Here is a 27664-nt window from a genome sequence, read left to right as displayed (position 1 = left end):
CAGCACAGTACAAAAACCAGTGTGTTTTAAGTGAAGACTTAATTGAAGAAACCAAGAGAAGTGTTGATTTGGCTGTTACCCTCCCTAACTGCATCAACCTTCTTGAAGCACCTAGGGAATTTTCATTGTTCTCCTAAGAGGAACACCCCCACAGTCCAGTGCCCAGTTACTCCCAGTCTTTCCCTCTGACAAGTGGGAATTCTTGCCCATTTCTCATGCTGTGAATAAGAAATGGCCTTTAAAGTTGTGTGCACACCTCTGAGTACTCAGAGAAGTAGATTTCCCATCTCATAAGCTGAATAACATATGGACCCAAAGGACATGGATTCATCCACGCTTGCCAGAGTGTAACAGCATCGCTTGTTCGATGGAATTTCCTAGCTACAATCTTACAGCCAAAACAAAATCAAATGAGCAAGTTTTACAATCATGCAGATGACTTACAGGAAGTTTTGTTTTCTTTTTTTTTTTTTTTTTTTTTGCATTAGGAATACTGAGATTGGTTTTCAGCATATTGGTCTTTCTTCCTATGTAAACTCCAAAGGCCCCACCCATGAGGATGTTTTATCTATATATATGCACTATATATATACAGTGTGCATATATGTCTATATGCTAAAGTAATAAATGACCAATGTCAGCAGTAGCCCCTATCATCCAATCACATGTTTACACAGAAATTCATGCCTTCATCTAACCCTGGCATCCGCTGGTGTGGACAGATGCATGATATTGTTATTTCTTGGTGAACAAAGCACGTTAATTTCTTTTTTGTTAGAATTTTTTCTTTCTTCCTTTTATTTATTTATTTACTTTTAATTGATAATTTCATCTACCAATTAGCCTTGGGGTAGGGTGGGGCAGGGAGAACAAAAAAATTATACAGGTATATCGATCGATATATACACACATACTCCGTGTATATATAGATAGATATATACATTGTATATATTTGAAGAACATTTTCTGTCGTTTCACCTCATCTTGTGCCGCATGAATTTTTGGTGATTGATATTTTAGTTTCTTTTTTATTTCTTTCCCTTTTTTTTTTTTTGGCTCGTAATCGTGCCATACCGCTATTTTTTAATTTTTAAAATCATCGCTGTACTTCTCAATTTATATTTTTGGAGTTCTTCCAACCAAATAATGATTTAATCATCTCAAGAATGAGATATAGATCTGCAAACCAATAAAGGCAACAAAATCTTTTCTTGCCATCCTTAAGAAATCTACATTTTCGGACATCCCAAGAAAGTTGTGTGCAAAAGAATGAAGAGTATTACCCCTCCTTTATTTTTATTTTCCTACCTTTTTTTAAACTTCTGCAAAGTCTCTATCCTGTTTTTTTCCCTTTTCCTTTTTTTTTTTTTTTTTGTTTTTCAATTGAGTTCAGAGAAAAAAACACCAAGAAGAAAAAGCCCTCCCCTTTACCCTGCATTCTCCTAGGAAAAATTCTTCCAAATATAAAGAGCCCTAGAAACTGCAGATGGCATAAAAAGAATTTTATTGCAATGCAGAGTGTCTGTCGTATCTTTTATTTCTGGGTCAGTGCAAGATCATTTTTCTGGCATGCTGTAGTTTAGCTGATGTAACTAACCATGGCCTTCATTAACCGGTGCATGGGCTGTGATGACACCATCTTATGTTCCATCAGAGCTACGCATTCAGGCTAACCGAGCAAGTCTGTAGTGTATAATTTGGGGGGGGGATATTGTTTTGGTTTTAATTTTTATTTATATTATAATTTATTCTTTTTGGAAGAGTTATGCCAGTACCCTTGGCTGCTTCTTGCAGCCTTAGAGTTATATATCTACTTTTTTTATGGGGTTTCTTTGCTCTTTTTTTATTTCTCAGTAGTGATTTTGTGTCTTGTTCGTGTCCATCTGTCTTGTCACTGTGTCTTGGAGTCCATTGGTCCAGTGTTGTTATGTGATTCTGTTCTCTGTTTGTAAGCTGGTGTTCAGCTCCTCGGCGCTCTGTCATCCCTCATCCCCTTCCCTTCCCCTCTTCCCTTCCTCACCTACCCGAGGGAGGTCTGCAAAGAGGCACCAAGCTTTGAATGATGTTCTGAATGTCTCCCCGAGGCTTCAGGATGGATGTTGCAAGATGTCTGCAGAGCTTCCTAAGACCGAGTTTGCAGCTGTTCTGTTTTCAATAGTTTTCAAACTCTGTTCATTTCACTCCTAGAAGTGGTTTACTGCCATTATACTGGAGTAACGCCTCATACAGCTTCTTAAGGGATTTGTGTGTACATGCTGATGTCTTAGAGTAAGAACTCCTGCTGCCTGTGCTTCAGGCACCAGACAGTGCCACGCAGGATGCAAGTTATGTGTCAAATGGGATGTACCGAGGCCTTTTTATAAAAGGCAGTCTTGGGAAAGGAATATCACTGTGCATGTGCAGATGAAACGATATCTATGTGAATGTAATTTTAAAATCCATCGTTCATAGTTCATTTGTAGTTAGGAGACAAAAGTCTAGGATGTACCTACGATTTTTATGAGTAGTGTGTCTTCACTCTGTGGGGTCAGTCTTCTGTCTGTCAGTGTGTGATATCTGCCTCTTGCTGATGCTGGTGAAAACTGGCTTGCTGATGTTTACTTGAGTAACTTGAACACAATTTTGGAATCACATCTGGAATGTCTTCTGTCATATGCATCATAAATGTGCAATAATGTGTAAAGCAGAGGAAAGCAAGCTGAGTTTTCAGGTGTCTGCTTGGACTTGAAACATGATTTAGAAGAAGTATAATTTAGCTTGTACAGTGGTCCATTTCCTGGTACCTTAATTCAGTTCTTGGTGAATGTAGAAGCCACATTAATGGCACTGGAAGCCTCGGTGCATTAGGTTTCATCAGCTGGCATCAGTGGATCAGCTCAAGTTAGTGGAGGAAGAGGCAGACACGTTTCATGCAGATAATGTTCACAACATCACAAAAAGCATACTTACACATACCTTTAGCCTAGCTAAAATTCCAGGTTTTTTGCAGTAATTAGTTTGTTCTGAAGAGGTGTTGAAATCTATGAACTTTTCTCACAAGACCATTATATAATACTTACCTGTTTGTCTAAGAGTTACCAGAAGAGGGAGGTGATGGGATATATTCAGGTCTCCAGTATGGAATTATTTAATTATTTTGTTTAACTCACCCGAGATATGTTTCCTAAACTTCCACAGAGATAAAAATAAGATAGCTTTTCTTTCACCAGTGGGAACCAGTGATTTATGCTCAGTTCAGTTTTTTTAATTCTTATATAATCTGAGAAAAATTACTGAGTGTAATTATTACGGCAGAAAATTAATCAATATTTAAAGCTGGCTTGGGTTGGATTTTAGATGTTATGTGTTTTTCATTCCTACTGAATCTAAAGCTTTTTTTTGGCAATTGCTTAAATAAAGCAACTGCTTATAAAATTATATTGTAATCAACAAGCACATAGTTTTGTGTAATACTGCCCTCTGGCAGAGAGACCAGAACAGTCCTGTTATGAGTCTAATAGCAAAAGAAACCAGTTTTTTAGGACAAGTGGGAGGTTGCTGGAGCAGAACAACCAGAGTTTTAGCCCCCTGCATCATGAAGGTTCAGGGTAACCTGCAGACTCTGGAGTATTGTGATGCTCAAGTGTCCAGGCATCAGGACAGTAATCTGCAGGCTGTGGTAAAGCTGGTGTGTCCTGCTGAATGGTGACTTCTGTTTGCCTTATGTAGCCTCTGCTATACCTGTGACCAGCTTTCTTCTGCAGGGGCAAGCAAGGGGCTTGCTCAGGTGCAGGAGATGCTGTGAAAGGTCCCATTGTGCTCTGTTTTATCCCAGTAAGGTTATATATGGATATCTGGCACCAGAAATAGTTCTTATTTTTCTGCCTCGGGATAGGCTGCTGGCTTCAGCTTTTGCAGCATTTGTCACTGAGCAAGGGGAAGAGCTGAGAGTTCAGTTGTTTAAGCTGAGAATGGAAAGTCTGAACTCTGGTGTGGCACTCCCAGTTCTACTGTTGATTCCTTCTGTGACTGTGTATGTGTATTGTTCATTTGCCTACCTGTAAGGCAGGGTAAATGAAATACTTCTACCTAAATGAGGTGAAGATGAGCAGAAAGGAGATTTAATTAGTATTTTAAGGGACTTCGATATTCAGGTGCAAATTGCTGTTCAGCACCCCAAAATGGTTTTGTATTGCTGCCTATCAGAAATGTGCAAATAAACTGTTATTGTTAAGGTTTTAGTACTGTATGCTCTCTTCACTTGCTGTGAGAAGTAATATTATCACATCTTTTTATGAAGTAGGTACAATTCCTAATCTGCTAATGCAGAGAGAATAAAGTGAGGGATACAAAAGTCAAGTATTTTAATGTCAGGGATCATTGGTGTGACATTATTTTCATTAAATATCACTTTTTCTTCTAGAATTAACATATGCATTGGAATGAACTATGCCAAGGCTACATAAATTAATGTCATGAGTGGACAGCAGTGTACTGATCTTTAATACCAGCACTTACATCAGTTGGACTTGAATCCTCATAGCATTTTCCTTTAAAAACCTAACAGTTTCTCCAGCCTGACTTATCTGGTGTAAGTTTCCCTGGTTTTTCATTTGAGATCAGGAGAAGATCAGAATCAGACCCACAGTCTGGCTACCTTGCCCTTGCTGCCTTCCAGTCTTTTTTTAAAGCGTGTTCTCTAAACTGAAAGCCATGTGCACTGTCACATTCTGGCAATCCCTCTAGTGCTGTGCCTATGTTATCAAGCTGACACATGTCTAAAATACTAAGATATGATATTTTCAACCTGCTGCGACTTGCTTTTTGTCCCTGTTAGCTTTGATTTTCAGCTTCATAAAATATATGGGAAAGAAAATAAAAATAGCCAATGACACATCCAGTGGAAGAGAAGAGCTAGCACATGACTCAGAAACAGATTTTGCACCAAAAGCAAATGTTTGTTTATTAGAACCTTAAATGTCTATAGCAACTGAGTAGTTACCTTTAAACAAGAAGAAAGTATCTGATTTCTGAGAGATATGTAATGTCTGTTAGAGAGAAAACATGTTGAGCATTTAAAGGTAAGAGGGACAGAGATAGGCTTTTGCTTCTAAAGGTTTTTCTTAATTTTTTTGGCCATCATGCCTAAACCTAAGTGGGCCCTATGTACTAGGAGCTCACAGGTACTGATATTCACATGAACTATAACACCTGGAATAATACCTCAGTAGAGCAGGAAAACCTATTCTACTTCAATTTTCAAGCCAAGTAGATAATGAGAAACCAAACTTTATAATTACATCAAAGGGGTTATTACTTTGCCTTCATTCTGCCTCTCTGTTTCAGTTCCAATTTTTTATTCATAAATTCTAGAAATCAGTGTTTTATCCCAAATGTAAGCAGCTGGGGATCTCAGTTCCTAGGTGATATGAAGTGTAATACTTCTTTAATACTACTTACCTTAAATGCCGTGCGAGGAGCAGGAGACAAAAGCCATACCAGTTTGGAAATGAGGTATAGAAGCAAAACAAGAAATAAATTAGACTTACTTGATCTGAAATCTCAGATGTCTACTAATTTGATAACCCATTTTATTCTGCATTTTCATTGCACTAACAAGTATATTATTAAAACCTTAAAAAAGACCCACCACCAAGGACTCTCTTTTTCTTCTTCTGAATCTCATAAAAACTGAGATTTCAGTCCCATAGGGGGCAGTGTTATAAGAATCATCAGCTCCTCTTTCGACATTCAAGAGGAACTACTTCTGTTTTACAAACAAAATTACAAAATCTCAAAATTAGCTTCTTTTAGAGCAACAAGAAAATGCCCCCACTTTTATCTCCACTGGTTTCACTTCATCTCAGTGCCAGAACAATAAATTTCAGAGGCATCAGAAAGGGGGAAATGTTGCTCTGTCTGAGGGACAACAGAAATGCAAAGCAATTTTGAGCTTTTTTCTTTTTTAAATAGATGTCAATAATTCAGGTTTTTTGCCTAGTACTGGAACCAGTATGCAGGATTTTAGATACTAGTTTTAGCAACTACTGATTTGCACTGCTGAAGTCTTGGGGGGTTTATAAATTTTGGATTTGATGAAAAGAGCAAAAATAGTTCAGGTTATTTTCCAATACATCAAAATATAATTTAAATCTCTTTTTCTGACCTGTCTCCATTCAGTAACAAGTCTACTGTGGAGTGCCTGGAGACCAGCATTACCCCTAGAGTCCATGGTTCCCCTGTAAGCTAATTTTTTTAGTGCTAAGACAGGGATGATAAGTATACTGCAAAACGTGCAAACATGCTCACTCTCTCTCTGTACATGTATGTATATTTATAAATCTGTTAATGCCATGTTTATGTTCTGGCTAAAAGAAGCATTTTGGGAAACTGACATAGTAGAACAAACTTGTTTAGGAGCTTTATAAGCAAATGTGGAACAAATAGACTGAATCTTGCCATATCCTCTTTTTCATGCTCCTATTAAATTCTGTTATTTCAAGTCTTTGGCTTTTGTGTAACTCAGAAAGCTGTTAGTACATCCCATCATTTTGGGGGAGGTGTTTTGTGAGTGAGGGCAAGTGTGACTCAGGTTTGAGATCTGGGCACAGTCTGAAACAGAGGATCACGCATCTGAACTCACAGCAGGGGGGTGTCTTTGCTCAGGTTCTGAATCATTTACCTCTGCCAGGGTACTGAGGACTCTCAGAGACCTGTGGAGAGGATTAAAAAGGGTTGACAGCTGGAGAGAAAGTCAGTGCAGTGGGAGTATGTGTCTGAAATAAAATAAAGTACTCTTTTGTGCAGTAAACTGGCCGTACTACCTGATCTGCCCTTATCCCCATAGCTGATGGGTAGCATTCCCTGGAACATTGTGGTTTATATGCAATCCACTGGTGGAAGGCTCTCCCTGGGCACCAAGGCTCTTCTTACACAAGTCAGAAGTTTCATCATCACACACCCAAAAATCTCCTCCTCCCCTTCAGTGTGGGGGTGCAAACCTGGCCTCAGCAAAGCACCTGCTGCTTTTGCAAATGGCCAATTGTTTGGGTCTTTAACCTTTAACATTTCAGTCTCTCACACTCTACTTTACATGCTTAAACATGCCAGATAAGCCCAAAAGGAATTCAGAGACTGAAAAGTAGTTGAAGATATTCATGCCTTAGTTCTTTTTTAATAAAAAATGAAGTTTTGGTGCTGGCAAAGTGGTGTAGGGACTCCACCTAGTTTCTTCTGAGCTGTCTGTGTCATATCCAAAGCAAGAAAAGGTTCCTAAAATGCTGGTTTTGAGTGCATTTGCATTTTCAAATTGATGCTTTGAAAAAAGGAGAAAAGTTCACATTCAAATAAAATCTCTAATTATGAAACAAAGTAACCTTTAGTTTTGAAGTATTTTAGGGGGAATTCTTTTGTCGCCCCCACATCATTTGTCTACTTATTTCATTTCTGAAAACATGCCTACTAAACTTCACCTGTAAATAACTTGGGAGCTTCTTATACTTCTTTTCAGTTTTTAAATTTCTTTTCTCCCCCATTAGGTTCTCCAGAACATTAAACCATACTTTCCTCCATAGGAAACATCTGTCACTAGCTCGGTATGAATAATGTTAGATGACTAAAACCTTTGATTACATTTATCAAAGGAGTTGAGCCAGTATATTTCAGAATTTTCAGTTGTTTTGTTTGCAGCTTTTCATTGTATTTTGAATAGCAATGGTAAAGTCCACCCCTGAAGCTGTGTGATCTTTACCACATATGCTGTTTTCCAAATCCATCACTTTTCCCTTGGAAAGAAGTAGTAAACAAAAATGATTTTGAGAGAGAGGAAAAAGTCTCCTTCACTAAGATGATATTTTTAGAAACAGATGGTAAAACAAACTGCAGATGTTGTGCCTGCAGCACCTCTATTCTAATAACGGGATTGTTGGAAGATGAAAGCAGCCATTTGTGTGTCTAACTCACTGTTAGTAATTCTTCCTCCATGCAAAAAGAGCAGGGAAACCTGGTACAGTAATTTTTTTCCCTATCTTGCCTCCTCTGAAAAGGTATTTACACCGTTCTCTGCTGAAGAATGAATGTTCTGGTAGTTCTGTCTACAGCAAACACAAAGACATGATAGTATAGAAAAATGAATCCCACTCATCAATACTTCATTTACTATTGAACTAGTAGAGTTTTTATTCTCCTGGTGACTTTTTTCCTTTGCCTCTCAGATGACCTTTCCTTCTCCATGACAAGCTGCAAGTTTTCTGTTGGCCTGTCTCGTAGGTGGCGAGTGTCCAAACACAAGCTGCCAATTCAGATAGTTTAGGAAACTCTTAAGACCTGCCAGGCTTAGCGTGCCTCATGTAAGAGCACTATACTCACACGAAATGTTTAAAGTGTCCTGAGGAACTTGAACAGTTTTATTTCTTTTTCCATACCATTTGCTTACATTTCATTAAAGCTAATGAATTAGGAGTCTAAGCAGCAAATCGGGTCAAAGCCATTTGGACTACTGTAAAAGCAGACTTTTTGTGAAGGCCCAGCTTTAAAATTATCTTTAGAATATCAATTGCTATTGATACTTATTGGTTTTACCTTAAAATCCCTATACAAGCAATATTGTTTATTGTATTTTATTGGCATTTAATCTCTGATGCCAGCTGCACATTCAACATGCTTATTTAAAATGAATTTTAGTAGTTAGCTCCTGGGAATGGCTGCATATGTGAGTGTCCAATAGCTCCAACAACATTTTATAGCTCTATTGCCATAATTTTTCTAGCAGCTAAGGGGAGCTTAGTTGATATTCGAGCAGCTGAGTATTTGCTTCAAAGAATTATAAATTTTAGATTTATACACTGACAAGAGATAGTTAATCCTTTTGTAGACCAGGCCCTTAAGGTTTGTCTGAATGGCAGAACTTGAAATAAGACCTTGGAGTCTTAATTCTTCTTTTGCTTTCCAACCTGAGTTAATCTCTCCTCCACTTTTAAACAAAAGCTGTATTTTGATCCTACAGATTTCTTAAATCTTGAGACAGATACACACACCAGGAGGTTATTTTTCTGGGGATCTAGCTGCGTTAGAGCAATGACAGCTTTTACTGCAGTGTGTCATATTACATCAATTTTCTAATTCAAGGGAGATTTCAGCAAATGCAAACCAAGATGATGGTGCTCTCTACAGTGAAGTTTAAGATTTTAGACATTTGCTTAGAGCAACGATTGCTGTTCCTTGTTGAACAACAGTTCTGTATCAGTTTTCCCTTTTGTATTGTCTTGTGCTATTCTATTCTGGTAATGAAATGCGTAGAACTGTACACAGAATTTCAGAGGTAGTACTGACAAAGCCATGCAGAGAGGCACTGTTATCTCTCTCTGTTCCATTACAGTGACGCCTCTGCTTATGCAGCACCAGAGTTCTGAATATAGTTGGGAAGCTTAATAAGCACAGGGAACTGGTGCAGAGGAAGAAGATTCTTTGCAAGAAAGGATTAAGGGATGGCAAGTGCAGTTTCCTTTTATAAAATCCAATAAATTTGAGCTTTGTTTCTCTGACTGGAGCACTGGGAAAGGTGTTGGAAATAGAAAGTAAAGAATATATATATATGTGGGTGTATAAACATATTTATACATATGTAATACATAGTACATATATATGGGTGTAAATGTATACATATAAAAACCTATAAGTATTTTTCAGTTACATAATATGGTGACAGATTTCAGATAGTTCTAGCAAGTATCTTAGATGTGAAAACAGAGTGCTGGGGACTTGTACTGGTCCCCAGGAGATGGACTGCATGTCATATTTCAGGTCTCTCTGATTCTGCTGTAAGAAATTATGCACATGCTCTACCTCTCATTTACTCCTAATGTAAGGTAGCAGTAATGCATATAAGCATTATCCATGTAAAACTGCTGCAGGTGTGTAGCAAATCATGCTCTTAAGTTTCAAAAGTAGGATTTTTTTCCAGAACTGAACATCAGATCAGAAAGAGTGAATTAGGTAATTCATAGCATATATAGGAAAAAAAAAATAGTATTTACAAGGAATTCCTGAGAGAATACATTTGGTAATTGGCTTAAAATACCAACAGCAGAACTTTTCCACTGCATTCCTCACTTGCTTCAGAGCTCTCTTCCAAAGCTTTCGTCCACAGCATTTGTGAATGGGATATTGATTTTTCTTTTGGAAAAGGAAGCAGTTAGCACTTGGATCTCCAGAGCAGTTTGGAATTTGGATGCAAATTAAATACTTTCATAGTAAAAAAAAAAAAAAATTGTGTAGATTCCTGCATATATGCATGTGCATGCATATTTGCTAATTACATTAACCACGTGGCTGGAAAAACTGGCAGCCTGATGAGATGTTGAGTGACTTGGGATTAATGAAAGTAGAAAGTATTTAGCAGTTTATAGTATTAGGGCTAAATTTGTATAGTTATATGTGAAAAGAAAAATCACTGTATAGAGTTAGCTAGACCTTGAATCACAGACTGGAAAAAAAAGTCTGGATGATTTAACAGAGAGGAGAGACTTTAGCTGGTGCATTTCAAAGCTCAGCTGTCGAACACAACAGCTTGTTTTTATAAGGTGCATGTCATCTACATTTTTTACTGTATTTCATTACAATGCTCCACTTTATTCTACAGACTTTGAATACATAAGAAATGCCTGTTGGTTTTCTGAGATCAGGCAGCTTCTGACTTTCACTTACATTTTTGAGGCCAGTTGGTGTGTCTGTATTCTGCACATTAATATTCTTGAAGGGAGCAGAGATAAACCCTCCTTTTGCTTTGTTCTGTCTTTAAAGTAAGTCATTGCAACTTCCATTTTTATTTCTGCACTTGATAGTGTTATGGATCTTCTTGGCCTTATCTAACAGAGCAACCAGCCCTATATGTCAGGTAAGGTGTTTGACCAGAAATGCATGGTTAGTACTTCAGTGGCATTGTTTATCTCAGACTTGAAATGTGTTTTGAGGGTATTAAAAAGAAGCTCTCCAGACCATTAGTAAGAATGATGAATGCGGTTGTCTGCATTTCATAAATATTATAATCAGAGGGGTTAGAAGGATGCTTTCTTAGGTGACTCACTAACAAGATTTAGTTGAGAGAAGCGTGGAGCAATGCAGAGAGAAAATTATTTGTAGGGCATGCAACAATTGCAGAGCTGGAAGGAGGATAAATTACTGCTGAGTTTAAAAGAAGAATTGCATTAATAAAGCAGAGGAAATGTTTCTAAATAAAACTGTTTTTTCATTATGAAAATCCATATTTGTTAAAGCAAGAGGAATAGTTTCACCCAGGGCTGTACCTGAATGCTATAAATGAGCAAACAGAAAGTGTTTCCTCCTCCTCACTGATCTGTGTGTTTGGTGTTAGAGGCCAGTCCACTGACTTTTAATGGTTTTGTATCCTGATGGTCCCTGTAGAGCCCATGCAGCACTGGGGTTAAGGAATGGGTTCCAATCTGTTTCTCACTTCTGCTGTGGAATCATTTACCTATGTTCAGTTTAAAAGTTCAGTCAGTCATAGTTCTGTAAAATCACTGAAGGCAATAGGGTAGCTACAAGGTTGCCAAGTGCATACTTTAACCTACAGTCTTTTTTTATAAGTGGTAGTGATAGGAGACCTGAACTCATCTCTCAGATCCCTAACTTGGATTGTCAGCAAGTTGGTATGAAGAATATCTTTAGAGTTGGAAGTAGTTATTTTTCAAGTTGGAAAATCATCCACTGAGACATAATAAGCAGGAAACACCATGGTAGAGTTTTTGAAGTGGAATGTATTTTTCTAAGAGAAGGGTGAAGCTGAGGAAGGAGTAGAAATGAAGTGTTTTTTCCAGCTAAACTCCATGTTATGCCTCCCTACCTATGAAGACAGAGCACATACAGCTGTCATCTTATCTCAAAGCTTAGTGCTCCTGTCCTGAATTCTCCTCTTGGAAGTTATATGTTTGAATTGCCACTTGGTTCCCTTTCTCAGTATTTTTCAGCTGAGGTTACCACTACTAAATTACCAGACAATGAAATAAGACAATAATAAGGAATTTTTATGGGGCTATAAGACAGCAATGGCAACTTACAATTTGGCTTCTGGCATGCTTCCATTTTGATGAATTATTCAATGCCATGGGAGATTGTGAAAAGAAGCCACTTTGCATTAAACACTAAAATTTACCATGAAAGACTAGCAAGAATTGTTTAGGCACTGGAAATAACAGGCAAATCTGCCAGTTCTTCTTCAGTATAATGTTGGTCCATGTGTCTGTTCCCATTTAATATCTTTTGCAGAAGGCAAGCAAGGACCTAGAAAGGCTCAAGTGTCTATAACGAGTCTTTTGAAGGTGAAACGTTTCTTTTAACTTCAAAACACTGCTGTTCATTAATACCCTAATAAGGCAGTAAATCACAGGGGAATAAGGTTGGAATTTGAACACCTTTTTGTTTCATTCACAAAGTTCAAAGCTGCAAGTTTTGCCAATAGCAGAATTTCCCAAATAAAGTGTTTGTTCCAGTAACATAATATTTCCAGCTCTGTTGCTGTGGTACCTGGATGGAGAGATGCAGCACACACATCCAGTGACAAAGTAGAGAGCTTTATTGTTTACAATTTTTGCTTATATGTGCTAAAATCCCATAGGTGGTTGGTCAGTGGTCACCCATCTCCTGGGGTGATTGGCTGAAGTCCTACAACACCCAGTTCCAAACACTCTGCCTTAAACACTAACAGATCAGGAAAACAGCAGGTGTTCAGATATTATTTACAAAAACCATCTGATTGTAGTCATAGCTTGCATGAGAAAGAGGAGATTCTCACAGAGCAGGGAAAACCTTCTGCTAGCAGCTTTTCAGTATCCACACAGCTCTGTCTCTTTTTTGATTGTGCTTAAGACCATCAATTAGAATAGGAATATGAATAGAAATAATGAATTAATCATAAAAATAATTCTGCATGAGAAAATTTTGTGGCTCATGCAGATAAAGGAAATTAGAGTCTATGAGAAAGTAATAGACTTTCCTATTAAAATCTAAGTATATAACGTCTTACTTCATAGCAGAGGAAAGCCTAATATGATAAGATTTTTTTTAGCGTTTTTTAATTAACTTTCCATCCTGTTAGACTTGATCTGCAGTTAACTTCCATTTCACAAGTATTCATGATTGTTATGCTCCTGAGAATTACTAAACCATGAACCTCAGACATGCTGGTTAATAGTTATGCAGTCATTTTTCAGTTGATTTTCTAACAATAACCCTGAAATTTAAATATAAATACTTCAGGTAATACAGTAAGCAATAATATGGGAAACATTATCAAATGTATGACTATATATATATCTCTTTAAATAGTGATTCCACAGCAAGCTGGCCTGCCCTGGTCTATGAATATTAACTGTTGGTTTGAAAAAAACCCAAAATACACATCACATCCCCACCCCACCCTCCGCATCCATTTTGAAAGGTAGTGCTCCAACTTCTCTAACAAACAAAACAATTAAACTTTTGGGATAGTGGTATACACATCTTATCATGGTGTGAAGATAAGGGAGAAAGAATGCCAAGGCCTCCCAGCTTACAAATGAGGTAAGCAGAATTACTTAACAGCAGAAAGCAGTCATCCTGAATTTTTGTTTAAAAAGTCTGTATGGACCTGAGGAATTCTGGTGTCCATCTCCTCAGTTTTGTTCATGGATATATACTGGCTTTGTCTGTGGTTCTGAAATAGATACACAGAATGGTTTGGGTTGGGAGAGACCTTAAAGATCATCTCATTCCAACCCCCTCACCATGGGCAGGGAACCTTCCACCAGACCAGGTTGCTCAGGGCTCCATCCAACCTGGCCTTGAACACTGCCAGGGCTGGGGCATCCACAGCTTCTCTGAGAAACCTGTTCCAGTGCCTCACCACTCTCACAGTTAAGAATTTCTTCCTAATATCTAATTTAAATATACCTTGTTTCATTTTGAAGCCCTTGTCCTGTCACTACACACCCTTATAAAAAGTCCCTCTCCAGGCATTCATGTTGGCTCCCTTTACATACTGGAAAAAACTGCTGTAAGGTGTCCCTGGAGCCTTCTTTTCTCCAGGCTGAACAACCCCAGCTCTTTTAGCCTGTCTTCTTAGGAGACAAGCTCTGGCCTCAGCTCCATGGCCATTCTCTGGACTTGCTTCGACGGGTCCTTCTTATGTTGGGGGCCCTAGATATTAATATCATCAACATTAAAGTAAGTTAACTTTTGGAATGAGATCTGTTTCTCATCCAATCTTTTATGAAAATAGAGCAAATACCCTTCCCAGACACTGTAATGCAACCTCTGATAAACAGCTTAAAGCATTGGCTTCTGAATCACAGTAGAGTTTATTCCAGTCATTCACGATATTGAAAAAGAGGATTCAAACTTGCCTGCAGCAGCCTTCCATTGCTGTAATCCTGAACTTTCAAAAGAAAATTTGCAAAAACTGCACCCTCTTTCTATGCTTCTGCACTTCATGGCTAGTATTAAACTTGCCTGCAAAAACAAACAAACAAGAAGTCCTGCCAGAAATCCGTCCCCAAATGCCTGATTCACAGCACTATTCCCTCTTTGTCTTTTCCAAATGATAGACAGAACCAGCTCACATGTTGAAAGCTCCTATACAAAGGGTTCCCCCTGCAGTGCTTCAGAGCTAGATAGCTCATATGTTAGTTAGCTCTGTTGTGTGTCTGATGCAGTTACAAGTGCTGCCTAGTAGGAGAATTGACGTCAAAGCATGAATTAATAGGCATTTGCCATTCTGTCTCCAAACACCTCTGCTTGAGATCTCAAGGGGATTCTAGTGCCTTTAAACATTATTACTATCAAAAGGGAAATAGTATCTCACATCATCTGAACTGGTATGAGAGAACAACACCTAACATACTGCTTAAAAGCTTGGCACTCTGTCTTGGGGCTGTATTTATTTATATTTACAGATTATCAGGGTTTCTACCTGTGGTTTTCTACCACTTCCCAGTGGTAATTTTGTAGAACCTGTCAGCACTCTACTTGGTAGAGAACTTTTTATCAGTAACAGTCTCTCATGTAGCTTTTTTCCTCTGCAGGTTACTGGATATTAAAGTCTTAGTGTATCCAACATAAGAACATTTTACTGACATGAGAACTTGGCCTAGCCTTATAGAATGGTTACGAGGCAGTCCTTGTATTAATTCTGAGGACTACTTTCCCTTGTTTTGGCTGAAGAGGAAACGGAAGTCCCATAGTCCTAGGACTCAGTTCTGGACTCCCAAAGACTTTTTGTAACATGAGGAAAATAATATTATGAGCAGGGCTGTACTGCTTTCATCATTTGGAAGATGAGCTTAAGAGTGCCTGAGTTATTGCAGCTTTTTTACATGTGCTTGAATAGGTCACTTCAGTTCTTCACTCTTACACCCCAATTACTGTAGGAGGGAACTTAAAATTGCTCAAACTCAGTAGAAGAAAACATGCCCTATCATAATCCTTATCATGCCCTGTGATTAATAAAAGAAATAATAAGTCTAGGTGTGAAGGCACAGGTAAATGAATCTTGTTCAAAGCCTACTGGAATAAGCCTCTTCCCAACCATCAAACTGTAAATTCTCTTCACTCAACATTTAATAAGGAACTGCTCTTCACAATGCTGAAAAGACATGGTTCATTATTTCTTCTCAGTAATTGCACTATTTAGCTTCATATAATTACTAAGGAAATTGTGTATAGTTGTTAGTTGGAATTCATCACCATGTTTGTGTAATCTGATTTACACATTAACACCACTGGATATTTCTACAGCTTGTCAAACACTTTGTTTGGTACAGTGTGTATACACTGTTAAAGGTCTGTGGTTGTACTGATTCCCATATATCCTCAAGAATAAGGTGTAGCTGCATCAGTGGAGACTTCTAAAGTGGAATGCTTAGATCTTGAATGCCTTCCAGAGACTTCTGGGATGATCCTGGATTATTTAGCCATCCAAGAAGTGGACAGCACTTTCCTTTGTGTGGTCTTTATTTGCTTTATTTTGTTTACAACTCCAAGATAAAAAGCGCAATAGCTATCTCTGGATACAAGCTGCAAATGCAGGCTCTTCCCAGCACTGATTTATGTCTGTAAGAGGAAGAGGAAGTACTAAAAGAAGAGTGGTTATTGAGGGCAGAACTAGAATCACTACCTTTCTCTCAGAAGGTAAGTTTAAATTCGTTGCAAGAGAAACCTTTTACCAGCGATTCTACTATGCTTTGGGTTCTCCTCTCACGAAGCAAGGGAGGAAGTTCCAATCTCTTGAGTTACTTGCGGCTGGATTAGTTGCAGACTTTGAAAATGTAATGTGCTTATGGTGTTTTAGGGATTAATTAGATTACTTTGTAGGATCTTTCAACAGAAATGGCAAATGTAGCCTAGTATGCAAATGAATAAAAATATTGCACTGAAAAAGTGTCCTGTCTACTTCCGAAGTACACAGCCTCCCTACAGTTGTAGGGAGTGATAAGATCTCAGCCTCCTTTTCTCCACATTTAACAATCTCAGCTCCCTCAGCCACTCATCATAGGACTTTCCAGACCCTTCACCAGTTTTGTTGCTTTTCTCAGGAAATGTATTTCTTGCAGTGAGGGGCCCAAAACTGAACACAGAACTCAAGGTGTGGCCTCACCAATACAGGGGAATGATCACTGCCCTGGTCCTGCTGGCCATGATATTTCTGATTCAATCCAGGATGTCATTGGCCTTCTTGCCCACCTTGGCACATGCTGGCTCACATTCAGCAGCTGCTGACCAGCACCCTCAGGTCCTTTCTGCTAGGCAGCTTTCCACCATTTTCAATCCTGTAGCACTGCCTGGGGTTGTTGTGACCCAAGTGCAGAACCCAGCACTTGGCTTTGTTGAACCTTGTACACTTGATTTCAGTCCATTGATCCAACCTGTCCAACAGCATTGGACTTCTTAGGATACCACTACCAAGAAGATACGCAGAAGTCATGAAGTATTTACTAGCATCTGGACAAACTGATGACATGTATTTTTACCTGTCTGCTTCATAGGTGTATACTGAAGAAAGGAGGAGACACTAATATAGCCTTGCTGATATATGTTTGTGGATTAGCAGAAAATTATGTACTTTTTAATATTCCATAAATATGCAGAAAACTTGCTACATGTGTTTAGACCAAAGACAGTAAACTATTCCTGCTCTCACTCAAATTATTGGATGACACTGTGCAGCTGATTTTGTCGGTATGAGAATCTGGGTTTTGGTTGCAAAATCCCTTCAGAAAGACTTCTTTCCCTGTAACTGACTTTCAAGATTAAATAAGTTTGGCTTTACATAAAAAAAGCCTTAGCTGGGCTGACTGCAAATATCAATCTTCAGTCTTTCAAATAAACACATCAGATCTTTCTCCCGGGAGAAAGAGACGGTTGAGTAGAGAGGCATGGGAAGAATGTTTTCCAGCCACTGATATTGGTTGGGCTGCTTAGCACTGGGAGCATCAAATACTCTTTGATTTGGAGGACTGTGAAAAGATAATAAGCTTATGGCAAACACCTGAAAAATTCTTTACTGCTGTGGCAGTTTAGCCCTATGATTTCCTTAGCTCTGAGAGCTGTAAATGTGCTTTCATTTCTGATGATATTTTTCTAGCTCATTGCTATAAAGGAGCCCCGCTAATTAACTCTTACACACAAACCCAAACAGAACAGCATGTGGGACTTTGTCAGTCAGTCTCATACAGACATTCTTACTACAGATTGCTTTTTTATTTCTAAGTATCAGATGTGCCCGTGGGCTTAGAATGAGAGAGCTTTTTACCAGTATAAACAGCTGGTGCAAGGGAACTGATATAACTAATTTATATTCTTAGGTTCTTCCTATCTCTCTGTGTTTTGTAGTGGACAAGCTAATTCAATACACTTCTCCTACAGTTTAAATTATTGCAGATACCTGATGGGAATCACAGGAGCAGATTTTTATTCTGATTTGGGTGTAGGGAAGAGGGTTTGCTTTGAAACTTAGTATTTAGTCCTAGTAATCTCTAAGCTATTTGTTATTTGGGGTATGCTCAGCATTCATTTGGCTGCATGTCTGAAATACACTAAGAAAGGTTAAAAGCATGCAAGAAAGAACAGGTTGTTTCGCTAGTACAAGCAGAAAGAACCATATAGAAATATCAAGTTTCTCAGATTTCTTCCAGAATCTCTCACCCTCACTTGGGACTTTATCCTTAGGACAGCCTCCTCCCTTTTCTGCTCATTTTCTCCCATTTTCCCTATATGGCAAATAGTGATTGAGTTGTGGACAATCAGAAAAGCCAGCTCTTGGGAGGGTTTCTTGTTAGATCTAGCATTTCTAGTGTTTATATTAGGAAGAGGTAAACTCACGAACTTTTACACGGCTCTAGAGTATACCAGTTTTAGGGGGAGGGAGAGAACCAAGTCTCTTAGTCTGTGTTTGTGTATATATTTATTTTATAGTGAAAACATTCAAAGTTGAGAAGATTCTTTTCTTTCTTGGTGTACAGACATATGCCTGAATTGGAGATTTTTGGAGGGCTTTTCTTCCTCCCTATCTAGTTAACATATATTTTTGCTACCAAGTCTTCTATCCAGAGGATTAAATGCTGTGTACACATCTTGAAGCTAAAGGCAGATGCATAGCTAACAGTACCTATTTCTCTATTTGGTAGGTAATTTTTTTATGAGAAAAGGAAGACTTTCTTTTAACTGGTATTCTCATAGTATCAGCTTCTTAGAAGTATGTGTTATTGGTATCCTTTCCCAATGCATATGGCTTTGAATGACCCTAAAAGGGTGCTTGCTGTCTGATATAAGGTAAACTTACAAAAATAACAGCAGTTTGGGAGCCCAGATTATGGGTGGTGAAATACATGCTCATATTTAGCACTGAAAGTGTTAGCAGTGGGTCCAAGCCTAATCAGGTCAAAGTGCAAAACATTTAAAAATAATAATTGCCTGGCCTCATACTTGTTTTGCAATTATGGAAATTGCAAAATTATGCAATTATGCAAATAAAAATATAGAAATAAAAATATCCCGAATGAGGATGGATGCATGATTAGGCTAACAGGTAATCCTGGATGTTTGAAGTGCATCAGTATTATGGCTGGACAACTAGGTCAAGGGAATCAGCTTGTACAGCTGGTTAATAGTGAGATACATTGATAAAAGTTGTGCTGCACAGAAGTTGAGTGCACAGAACTCAAATAATGTGGGGTTGGATGTGTTAGGGAGGAGAGAAACTGTCGGCTCTAATGGTGCACAAGGATGTGAATTTGTGCCAGGGGAGGTTAAGGCTGGATATTCAGAAAAGGTTCTTCACCCATGGGGTGGTTGGGCACTGGAACAGCTCACCAGGGAAGTGGTCACAGCACCCACCTGACAGAGTCCAAGAAGTGTTTGGACAATGCTCTTGGGCACATAGTGGAACTCATCTTGGGGATGGTGCTGTGCAGGGCCAGGAGTTGGACTTTGATAATCCTGGTGGGTCTCTTTCAGCTCAGCATATTCTGTGATTCTTTGATTCTATGATTCTGTGACTAGAGTTACCAGAGGTTAGCATGAGCCTGGCAACAGTAGTGCAGCCCTAGATCCTAATTTGTCACCCATCTATCATATTGCTGTTTAAAACACACACACACACACACACACACACACACACACACACACACAGAGAAATGTGCATTACCGTCATTTTTTTCCCTTTAAAATTCAACTTGAAAACAAAACTTAATATAACAAAACTTTATAATTAAAGCCACTGAACAAGGAGCTTTTTGTATGATTGTTTCCCTGTTGATATATGGATTTTTTCATTTTAAATCACTGGCTATCAGCTCAATCCTTGAAGCAAGAAACTTGTAAGCCTTGATAATACAGATGTTTATACTCCCAGTCCTTTGATCTACTTTTGGTTTTTGAAAATAATTTTAAAAAAAAACTGCAATAGTTATGCTTTTTAGTCTTTGTTTTTCTGAGTAATAATTTCCTAAATGTTCAGTAATAAAATACCATCTTGTGGCTTCATGTGGAAGCATTTAGGACCCAATTTTCAAATTAGGACATCTAGTTTTGACTCTTAACAGCTAGAATTTTTTAAAAGACTGGGGAAGGTTTTCCCAGCCTCAGCAGAAACTGCTGGACACAGATTTTCCAAAGAACTCTGCTTCTATTAAAGGACCTCTGTATTGATCAAATAACAATTGCTTTGCACCCTTCAAATCCTCTTGTAAGCCTAAAATCAAGATTTCCTTTACAAAATCTTGTCATCTCTTTAAGTGTCTCTGGCTCCAGTTGTGGTTCTGTAGCTCTTTTGATCTTCCAGGCAGTAAAAGGCTTTTCCAGACCCTCATGCAATGAGTTAGGCATTTATTGTCAAAGAGGGCATAAGTATTTTCTGGAGAGGCCTGACATAGACTGCACAGTTGGCAACCAGACTCATGCCTCACAGTCTGTTCTGCATCAAAGAGAAGGCACTAAATTCTAATGTGCTGAAGGGGGGTATTTCACTACTCTGAAAATCCAGCTGCAAGTCATGACAAATACTGATTAAAATTCAAAGCTTAAGTGCCTCTTTGTGAAACTCCCTAAGTACAATTAAACCAGAGGCTCAGAATCCCGGTGGGGAGTGATGTCCAGGGACACTAGCCTTGTAACCTTGCCAAATATAAATCTCCACTGAGGTCTGAAAAGGCCTCACTTCTGTAATTTTTTTTTCGTATTCCTAACCAAATTTTTCTGATCCACAGATGAATCCCCAAATTTTCCTATGTAGACCAATATTTTGCTTCCTGTAACCTGCATGTTCTGTCCCTGAGACAACCCTGACCAGGTTTCCTCTTCTTTGGTTTGACCTCTTCCCTTCCTAACACGTTTACCAAAGGGATGTAGGAGATAGGTCCAGTGTAGTCTCCCAGCATAGGCATGGTACATTCCAGCTACAGCTGCACTGTGCAGTTAGTCGGTGCAACCTCGTCACTGCTGAGCTACAAGCTCTTACAGAACTCCTCTCAGAACAGGACACTTTTCAGGAATACATCTAAAACCAGCTTGGGGTATTTAATTTTTGTGGGTTTTATGCTCATTTAATATTCCCCAGAATACTGACCTGTCAGTGGCTTTTGAGGTGCTATTGTGCCTCATGTTAATAAGTACCAAAATATCTTGTTTCTTATCGTATCTACACAAAAGTACCCCCGGCCACATCTATAGGGAGGATATCCCCATTATTTCCAGAAATTCAGTCTCAAGATAGCTCCCACTTTGACCATCTGATGGTGGCATGACCTTTTTGATGGCTTATGGAATGATCTTGCTGACATTCCTGGTGGAAAGCTAAGGTGTGTGCAGTGCTTACAGCCTGATTTTCCCACGTCCTGGAGAGATTTGTCTTAGGCAGGGCCCAGAGCTTTATATGTAATTTTGTCTCTTAAAACACCAAACAAAACAGATTGTTTTGCTGAGGTCCTGAGTTCCTTCTTGGAAGGACTCTGCTATCAAGGTGATGGTACATATTTTATACAAGAAAAATGCAGACATCATATGTGTCACTTAGGAACTCAGAGGAAGCTGAGACCCCTCTAGGACACAAGAGCATCTGGAACACAGTTTTAGGAAAGAACCAATTAGTAATATCTCCTTGAACTTTTAATCCTTTTGTAGCATAGGAGAAAGTAGTCTCTATCTTAATGCTAGCAGTGGCAGCATTTGCTGCCACTAGGCAGAAAAATAAATGCCGCTGACAGCAGTTATGCCTTGGAGAGTTAGAACAAGGGATGGAGTCTGGTGTTTCGAGTGGATTCAAATAGGTCATAGGGTGAAAAGAATATCCTAGCATAGCTTATAATTTCTCCTCACCCTTTTCCCCTTCTGACCTCCCCCAGAAATGCAGAGATCCCACTGGAATGTGCTTTGCCCTTTCTGGAGAGGCATGGATGGTACACCCCTTGCCCGCCCCTTCCCCTCTGCCTGCCCACCCCCCAAATCCTTGCTTGCTCTTCTGTTTTTCTACTTTCCCTAAATGCAACTTACTTTAAGCATGCATTATTATTAACATCCTACAGTAAAATTAAGCTATTATATAACCCATTTGTCGATCTCAGCCAATTTCTTCTATCTTTTTCTATGTCTATTTATGACGTACATCCAGACTGCACGTCTTTTTTTTTCCTCTCCATGTTTATTTTAAAAATAAGTGATTAAAAAAAAAAAAGATGTATTAAAAAAAAAAGCAAAACTCAAGGGTGGTGGGGTTTTTGGCCAACAATTGAAAACATATTTAAATGGGAGGGGGTTGGAAGGAAAGAGAATCCAATTATTAAAAAAAAAATTCAAATTATGAAAGTGTCCCTAGACCGCTTTGTCTGTTCCTTTCAATGTGTGCATCTGGTTTGTTCATCTTTGAAAGTGTGTGGAATAATTTTTTCTTTGAAAATAAAATTTCAAAATCCAGCAATTGTTCTTATCTCCCTTCTTCCTGGGAACAAAGTGCTGTTTTTCATTTTTTGCTTTTTTTTTTAGTATATCTTTACATAGTTATATTTTGATGTATTTCTTTTCAATGGTTGAATTTCTATCTTAGATTTGGTTTGTTCCAATCTAATAATGAAAAAAACAAACAAAACAAAAGAGTTATGAATTGTTTTCTGCAATTTTTCCCCTCTATTTCTGTCTTTAAACAAGGAACTACTTCACTGGCAGAATCCTACAGCTGTATTTTTGAGATTCTCCAGAGAATCTGAATAGAAAAACAGTCTAATTTGACAGTGGGGACAGGGTGTGCAAACACAATTTTTGCATTCGAAACAGTCATTTGATGTGCTCAAGAAATTATTGTCTCAAATTACTGAGAATATTGATGTCAATTTGATGGACTTCAGAAAAGATGATTCTTAAAAGAAGAAGGCTGTGGGTAGCTACAGATGAAGTTGTTCTAATTCCAATGCATAAAACTAGTTTCCTTGGTTTTTTTGTTTTACTCTCTGGTTATTATTATTATTATTATTATTACTATTATTATTATTATTAGTTTATGTATTTTTACTGCTATTTTTAGTAGGGAAAAGTCTTAACTGTTTTTATCATTTGAGAACCTTTAATGAAAATGTAAATATTAATACTATAATAATTAATTTTTTTGTAACTTGCATGTTGAAGAAGTTGCAGCTTAGGGTTTGTGAGATTGTCAATGTTAGAGTTCTGTTCTTTCTTTTTGTTGATGGGCATGAATATGCTCATTTGTTTTTGTATATTGCCCATCCCTTCCTTACAGCCAGAAGCTCTAATGCTGCTAGATCACTCCGTACCGCCCTTACATGGACATGGCAACTGACTTACACATTCACTCCCATCATCTTCATCTCCTGTGTAGTACACTCATAGATTTTTACACTCCCACTCCATCCACCCTAGGCATTTTTTCTTCCCATAAGTTCCCCTTCACCACCCCTTTCTTTAGCATTGTTAAAATTTTATGTGCAGTCATCCATTCCTTAAAACACACACACACAAAAATTATAGAAAAAAAGAAAATGTTTAAAAAAATATATATCAAATTGACCAAAAAGGCAAAAAAGCAACAAACTTTGCTTTTCAAAAAATATTATATGTGTAGATATGCAAACAAGCAAAAGTAAATTCAATAAATTGTACAGGATTTTTCAACTGCAATATGCTAACAACTTTACATAAGATAAAAAATACAACCAAAAACAGCAGAAAAAAAAAAGTTCAAATTTGTTAAGGTGCAAGATTTTTTTCTTTTCATGTTATGTGGTGTGGATGTATGTGTTGTTGCCTCCCTGTATCGCCCTTTGTTGTAAAACAAATATATTTAAAAAGAAATAATAAACATTTTGCTAAAAAAGTTTTTAAGAAACAACAGCGAAAAAAGCAAGTTACAAGAATGTGGCAATGCTACTTGTCCAAGAGCATTCTTACACAACTTTCTTTTGTAAATTTTTCCTTTCATGCCAAAAAACATGCGGGCAATTTGTTGATGTAAGTTGACTGTTACAAAATCAATGTGGTATGCTTTCTAAATATTTTTATGTATTTTTGGTTGCTTTTTTTTTAAAGGAAATACTGGTTTTGATTTTTGTAATTTTTTTTTCAGTTCTCATAGGTTTTGATCTTTCTTTTGCTGATAAAGTGAATTAGTTGTTCTGTTTTTCCTTTCTCTGACCTTGTTGCTGTGGCATTTTTATTTTCTAGTGTATGGTTTTGTTTTAGGAAAATATATATAAGTTTATTTATTTTTTAATCAGTTTGTATTTGCCTTTATGTTATGTGCTCTTTGTATATTGTCGATTGCCATATTATATTGTGCATAGGATGGGGTGAAGGAGTCTGAGGCAGTTTGCTCCCATTCTTTCTCAGTCCCCCTCTAGGAGCTTTCTTTCCCTTTCCCCACACAAATCACCAGTAATGCTACTTCTTTTCATGCTATTTAAATTGTATTTAGCCTGGTGGTGTAGCCTTCATGTCAAGTGAAAATTTATGGCACTTCTTTGGCATTTTGGTAGTTCCCAGGGTTTTCCTAGGCCAGCTGCACCTCTACACCATTCCTACTTTATTCCCGTTAAATTCTCTTAATGCTATCAAGTTTTTTCATTGCTGATTATGTGCCTGATGTCCAGTCTAAATGATACTCTCAAGTGTACTCTTACCAGGTAAATGCACCCACCGTATTACAACTAGCATCAGACTTGATAGCTTCATCCAGAAATGGTGCATTCGGCAGACAGATCCTGAACCTCTAAAATTTCCTAACTACAAAAGAGGTTTGCATTAGTTTCTTCAAAAAGCAGTGAGTAAAAGTAAGAAAAAGCTGTGCTTCTTTATAAGTACATATGTTTTCACGATATCTGCATAGTAATGCTGTGCTCAGCAGGTATATTAGGTTCAACCATCAAATTGGACAACTGGGACAACTGATGCTGAAAACAGAACAAATAACTATGCTGAATAGGAAGCTGTCACCAGGTAATCATAAAAGTTTAAAATACTGATGGGAGATAGAAGAGGGCATGTTTCAGTTGCTTCAGAGAAGCTCAGTGCCCGGGCACCCAAATACTCTAGAATTTTGCTTGTAGACATGATGTCAGGATCTCTCTGGAAGGTGTTATTATCTGTTTCACTGAAACTCCACAAAGGTGACCAAGAATTTACAGCAATGAAACACAGCCCAGCATTAGCTTGGGATTCATGACGTTTCAAACTCTCTACCTTCCTGTTTCTCATGAGCCATCTGTTGGGAAAAAATGCATTAACTGATGTCTTTTAAAATACTTGCAGGGAGGGGCTAAGAAGTGCTTTTCAACCAACTGCACCAGAAATCCAGTTTTATCTAATCACTTTGAGGACTATATAGTCCCTGAAAGGAAAAGGAGATATCTGAGAGAAAGAGCTGCCATTGTGCGAACTATGTTTTTCCCTTTACCGCTCTCTGTCACTTGCAATTAAGTCAGACTGCAAGAGCAGAAAATATTAAGAATGTTTTGCATTAACATCATCTTTTCTTTGAATCAGAGACTATATTCTGAATAATTTCCTCTTCTTATCCTCAGAGGACTCAAAGCAGAATTAACTAAATACCATTAGACTGAAATTTATGAACTCAGTCTTTTAATAAGAAATTATTGTTTTGATACAGGGGGGAGAAGGTAAGGAATTATTTCTCTTGCAAGTACTTCATATTAAAAATGCAGTCAGGCTTCAGAGGAACATCAAAAGAGTAGAACAAAAATTGCAAACTTTGAATGCAGAATTTCAAGTGTGTGCAGAAATGGATGAGTTGTGCAGCCTTTATGGATGGCATTTTAAAGCCCTTCAATTGCAGCTGGAAAAGAGAGACGATAAGGTGTGTTCCTGATCATCACCAGGAGATGAATCTTTCAGGCTTCCTTTTTGTGTGCCTTTTGTCCTGTATCAGTTTTATGCCTGAGACTCCACTGAAGTAGTTGTGGCTCTAAAGATGAAAACCAGCAGCTGCTACAGTTTTTCAAGTTGTTTTATTTATCTTATTTTTTGGTGCCCTCTGCATTCCTGACTTGCCCACACCATCCTCACAGTTCATAAGGCTTCTATTAAATTTTTAACACTCTGTCTCTACCAGTGGCAGAGGACTCTGACTGGAGATCAGCTCCAGAGGTATGAATTATATATCTATAAATACGCTCATAAAGCAAAAAGCAGGGCAGCTCCAAGGCTAAAGTAGACCTTTTATATCCCCTGTGCTCTTGGTAGTTTAAGGAAAAGCACAACTCCATGAAAGTAGTATATCTGTTAGATTAAAAGGCTAATTTTTAATTAATATATGCACACTTCATGGAATGAGAAGGCCAAGCAAAGCACTGGGCTGTTTGCTATAAGGTTTCCTACCTCACAAACTTCAGTTCTCTCAGAGCTCCTTCCAGTTTGGTGTCAAGTTTTTTGGGGTTTGGGCTTTTTTTTTTCAGCTATACTGTTGATGGGCAAATAGGCTTTGCATCTATGTCATTGCAGAGGAAACAATTTTATCTGTTTCTCCTTTGTTTAGTTCTTTGGCATTTTGTTGCCAAGGGAAGCTTTTTAAAAAACATACTTCTATTCGAGAAACATCTATTCCCTGCTTAGGGGAGAAGGCACAAAGTAGGTGAAAAATAAATCTGGAAAATCCTTTTGAAATCTTTGGATGGCTAAAGTAATCCTGAACTCGCAGCATACCAGTGAACGCTGTTAACTGCTGCTTAACAGCTAACAGAGAAAAGAAGAAAAGAAACCTGTAACTACCAGGAAACAGCCTATATCATTCACAAACAGAATCTAAGTCTCATATAAATATTTGTGTGAAAGCCATGGCCCAACCCAGGTTTCAGCCTTCCTTTTTTTATCTTTTCATAGCACAGCACAATTTGGAAATCAGACCTGTTAGTTTTATTCAAGGCTGCAAAGCATTAATTTTGCAATTGAAAAACAGGTAGACACTGTGAGATAAAAAAACAACTTGACAAACATAAAGCCTGTCTCAAACATATTCCCCTTCAAGATTGCCATGTAAGGTTTTCAGGGGCTCCTCTTTAGCTTTTTCTAGCAATCTAAATCTATAAAACATCTGCCTTCCATAGCAAAAGGTTCAGGATCCAAATCTTGCATAAGATATTCTTGACAACCAAGTGGCCATTTTGCCTTCTAAATCTTTCAGTGCTCACGTTTAAGCCAGCTTGGGGCCTGGGCAAGAGGCACCACTACTCCATCAAAGGACCACTGGCTCCAGGCAGCTTCCTGCACCCTCAGTCATTTTTCTGTGAAAGGTGGTTCCCCCTCCACACACACACTCATAATCTGTTTGTCATCTGACTCCCTCTCATGTCTCTTACATGTAGAAATGTAGTACCAGCTACAGAGTTGTTTGCAGGTATGACATGAAAGTTTGCACTTGCTCCCCTCCATAGATACTGGTGATCATATTTCTCACACTTTCCTGGGAGCTTTTCAGGATTTACATTGCCTGTTATCCTTAAATAACACATTTCTTTTAGGCTGAGTGGATTTTTATCATGCCATTTTAAAGGATGGTTTTATTTCTCTATAAATCACATATCCCAAGAAGTACTCATTGCACTTGCATTCTGTTAGAACTGCAGCTTTAAGTTTGCAGTGAGTTTTGCATAGATGCCTAACAATGCAATGAAAGAGATAC

General features: G+C 38.1%; 1 protein-coding gene across 14 annotated transcripts in view; it reads left to right on the top strand.

Moving 5' to 3' along the window:
• The window catches only part of NRXN3 (neurexin 3), a 982570-nt gene that overhangs the window by 947897 nt on the left and 7009 nt on the right, over nt 1–27664 (top strand). For 2 of the 14 annotated variants that reach the window (XR_014852509.1, XR_014852510.1), the window contains exon 22: nt 23255–23982. The exons of the other annotated variants lie outside the window; for them this stretch is intronic. The gene's annotated coding sequence lies outside the window, so the exon portion shown is untranslated. The remainder of the gene's footprint in view (nt 1–23254; nt 23983–27664) is intronic. 14 annotated transcript variants of the gene reach the window in all.

This window comes from Lichenostomus cassidix, chromosome 5, assembly GCF_008360975.1.
Source record: "Lichenostomus cassidix isolate B80296 chromosome 5, HeHo_3.0, whole genome shotgun sequence".
In the NCBI taxonomy this organism is placed as follows: Eukaryota; Metazoa; Chordata; class Aves; order Passeriformes; family Meliphagidae; genus Lichenostomus; species Lichenostomus cassidix.
Note: the sequence above shows the minus strand (reverse complement) of the source record. Positions and strands in the feature narration are given on the sequence as shown.